The 4,089-nt window shown below is 36.2% G+C and overlaps 1 protein-coding gene across 4 annotated transcripts in view; it reads left to right on the top strand.

Annotated features, from left to right (window-relative positions):
- Positions 1-4,089, top strand: part of DGKH (diacylglycerol kinase eta) — a 192,775-nt gene that overhangs the window by 49,120 nt on the left and 139,566 nt on the right. The window lies entirely within an intron of this gene.

The following is a 4,089-nucleotide window of genomic DNA, read 5'->3' as shown; positions in this document are numbered from 1 at the left end:
AGGAAAGCTTCATGAAGAGTTTCATTGGATTTAGCAATGACTTCTTGGATATGATACCAAAACATAGATAATAAAAGAAAAAATAAATAAATTGAACCCATTGAAATTAAAAACTTCTGTGCATCAGAGGACACAATCAAGGTTGAAAAGTATCCTAAGAATGGATGAAAATATTTGCAAATCATGTATCTGTTAAGCAGTTACTATCCAGAAAATGTAAAGAACTCCTACAATTTAACAAAAATACAAACAACCCAATTAAAAAATGGGCAAAGGACTTGAATAGACGTCTCTCAAGATACACAAACCATTTTGTATAAGGCACAAGCAACAAAAGCATAAATAGATAAATGGTATTACATCAAGCTACAAAGCTCTGCACAGCAAAGAAAACAATGAAGTGAAGAGACAACCTACAGGATGGGAGAAAATATTTGCAAACTATTTATCTGACAAGGGATTAATAACCAGAATATGGAAGGAACTCAGACAACTCAAGAAAAAAAATCTGATTTTAAAATGGGCAAGATACCTGAATAGACATTTTTCAAAAGAAGACATACAACAGGTATATTTTTCATATACCTGTTGGCCATATACTTCATGGCCAACAGGTATATGAAAAAATGCTCAGTATCATTAATCATCAGGGAAATGCAAACTGAAACCTCAATGAGCTATCGCATTACAGCTGTTAGAATGGCTATTATCAAAAAGACAAAAATAATAAATGTTGGGATTGTTGGATCATATGGTAGTTCTATTTTTAGTTTTTTTGAGGAATCTCCACACTTTTCTGTAATGGCTGTACTACTTTATAGTCTTACCAGCACTGTATGAGTGTTTATTTCACTTCGGTCAGAATGGCTGTTATCAAAAGACAAAAGATAACAAGTTTTGGCAAGGATATGGAGGAAGGGAAATCCTTACACAATATCGGTAGGAATAGAAAGTAGTAAGTAGTACAGCCATTATGGAAAGTAGTATGAAGGTTCCTCTGCAAACTAAAAATAGAACTAGTATATGATCCAACAGTCCCACTGCTGGCTGTAAATCCAAAAGAAAGAGCATCAGTTTATTGAAGAAATAATCTGCACTCCCATGTTTATTGCCACACTAGTCATGATAATCAAGATGTGGAATCAATGTAATTGTCCATCAGTGGGTGGGTGGATAGAAAATGTGGTATATATACAAAGGAAAATATTCAGCCATAAAAAGAATGAAATTCTGTCATTTTCTGCAACATGGATGTAACTGGAGGTCATTATATGAAGGGAAATAAACCAAGCACAGAAAGACAAATATCGTATGTTCTCACTCATATGTGAGAGCTTTTAAAAAAGTGAATCTCATAGAGATAGAGAATGGAATGGAATCATAGTTACTAGAGGCTTGGAAGGGAAGTGGGGAGAGAGGGGATGAAAGAGACTGGTTAATGGGTACAAAAATACAGGTATATAGAAGGAATAAGTTCCAGTATTTGATAGTATAGTATGGAAATTATAGTTAATAATTTATTGTGTATTTCAAAAAAGCTAGAAAAAAAGAATTGTAATGTTCCAAGCACAAAAAAACATAAATATTTAAGATGATGGATATCCCAATTAACCTGATTTTATCGTTACACATTGTATACAAGTATCAAAAAACAGCACATGTCCACCCCAAATGTTACAATTCTGATATAACAATGCAGAAGTACAACAAAAATTTAAAAAGAAAGTATCCAGATCATCAGCAAGCACACAAAAAGATGTTCAACATTGGGCGGGTGCTGTGGCTCACACCTATAATCCCAGCACTTTGGGAGGCCGAAGTGGGTAGATTGCTTGAGTCCAGGAGTTCAAGACCAGCCAGAGCAACATGGCAAAACCCCATCTCTACTAAAAATGCAAAAATTAGCCAGGCGTGGTAGCACACACCTGTAGTCTCAGCTACTTGGGAGGCTCAGGTGGAAGGAGCAAGACTCTGTCTCCAAAAAAAAAAAAAAAAGATACTCTATGTCAGTAATCATTTGGAACATGCAATTAAAAGTACAGTGAGATACCACCTTATACCCACTAGGATGGATACTGTTTAAAAAAAAAAGTAAAGAAAATAGCAGTGTTGGCAAGAATGTAGAGAAATTGGGAACCTTGTGCATTGATGTATAATTGTTTAGCCATGGTAGAAAACAGTATGATGGTTTTTAAAAAATTTTTAAATATAATTACCATATGATTCAACAATTTCACTTCTGGTAATATACTCAAAAGAATTGAAAGCAGGATCTCAAAGTGATATTCGTATATCCATGTTCATAGCAGTATTATTCATAACAGCCAAAAGGTGTAAACAACCCAAGTACCAATAAACAGACAAATGGGTAAAGAAAAGTGTGATGTATACATACAATGGAATATTACTAAGCCTTAAACAGGAAGGGAATTCTGACATATACTACAGCATGGATAAACCTTGAGGACATTATACTAAGTGAAATAAGCCAACCCCAAAAGGATATTTCTGTATGATTCCACTTCTGTGAGGTACCTTGAGTAGTCAAATTTATAAAGGCAGAAAGCAAAGTGGTAGTTGCCAGGGGCTGAGAAGCGAGGGAGTGGGAAATTTACAATGGGTATAGAGTTTTGGTTTTGCAAGGTGAAGAATTCTGGAGATTAGTTGCACAACAATATGAATGTACTTAACAGCCCTGAACTGTACACTTAAAAATGGTTAAGATGGTAAATTTTGTCATGTGCATCTTCCCTTAATAAAAAAATTTGCAGAAATTATATATCGATGTCAAAATAGTGTTTCTGATCTAACAATTGATAAGCTCTGATGATAGCTTTAAATTTTAAGCAGCTTTAAAAGGCAAAGTTTAACTCAAACTTGTTAGTACAGTTTTCATCTTTAAATAAACATTTTTTCCAGTCATAAACTAGAGTTGGGCTTGGGAGAAATATTAGAATTTAGTGTGAGTCTGTGAGAAGCATCACGAAGTTCAAAGAGGTCTGACTTGGTATCTATGTGGTAATGCTTTGTTCGAATGTTGATATTTCATCAAGGATTTACATTTTATCTTCCCACTTGTCATAGGCCTATGTCTGTGTAACAAATTGAGCGTCACCAGTTGGATGGAGTTAAGAGCCAAACATACAACATTGTGCCATTTACAAGTTTTATTTCAAAAGGAGATTTAAATTTTTATACAGTTTCTGCCAAAAGAGAGATTCCAAATTAATTTTTGTTTATGCAAAGTCCATATGTTGTTTTCCACAGTCTCAGAAGGAGTGCAAATTGACAGATTCCCGCATCTGTATCTCATGGGGTACATATGTATCATCGCTACCACTCACTTATTTCCTGCCAGGTTTTTAGCAATTGTATTTTAAAAGAAAACCTGTAGAAAGGTAGCAGAAAACAAATGGGTAGTAGGATGTGTGTCAGCTGGTTTTTCTCTGACTATAGAAACCCTTGAAATAAGGCAAAAAGCTTGCGTTAACATGGAAGAGGAAGGAAAGATTGGGCAGCAGGAAACGGAGGGGCCCCGGAAGGAGCAGTGGGCCCTCATGAGACACTTGCCTGCTTTATAATTCTTTCCATTCTGACTGTGGGAGGTATTACTGTAATACCTTCCTAGATATAGCAGCTGCTCAATAAATGTTGACTCTTTTTTTTTTTTGAGACAGAGTCTCCCTCTGTTGCTGGGGCTGGAGTGCAGTGGTATGATCTCAGCTCTCTGCAGCCTTTGCCTCCCAGCTTCAAGTGATTCTCCTGCCTCAGCCTCCTGAGTAACTGGGATTACAAGCGCCTGCCACCACGCCTGGCTAATTTTTGTATTTTTAGTAGAGATGGGATTTCACCATGTTGGCCAGGCTGGTCTTGAATACCTGACTTCAAGTGATCCCCCTGCCTTGGCCTCCCCAAGTGCTGGGATTACAGGCATGAGCCACTGCTCCCGGCCAAATGTTGACTACTTTTAATGACTGGTTAATACCTATCGGAAGAAGAAATTACATGTTGGAGTTAAGAGTTGTGTTTTTAGCCTTTTAACTTGAATTAGACACTGATGATTAGTAATTTTTTGTTCCTCCCAATTTT

This window comes from Sapajus apella, unplaced genomic scaffold, assembly GCF_009761245.1.
Source record: "Sapajus apella isolate SASKATOON/1434 unplaced genomic scaffold, GSC_monkey_1.0 scaffold32, whole genome shotgun sequence".
Taxonomy (NCBI): Eukaryota; Metazoa; Chordata; class Mammalia; order Primates; family Cebidae; genus Sapajus; species Sapajus apella.
Note: the sequence above shows the minus strand (reverse complement) of the source record. Positions and strands in the feature narration are given on the sequence as shown.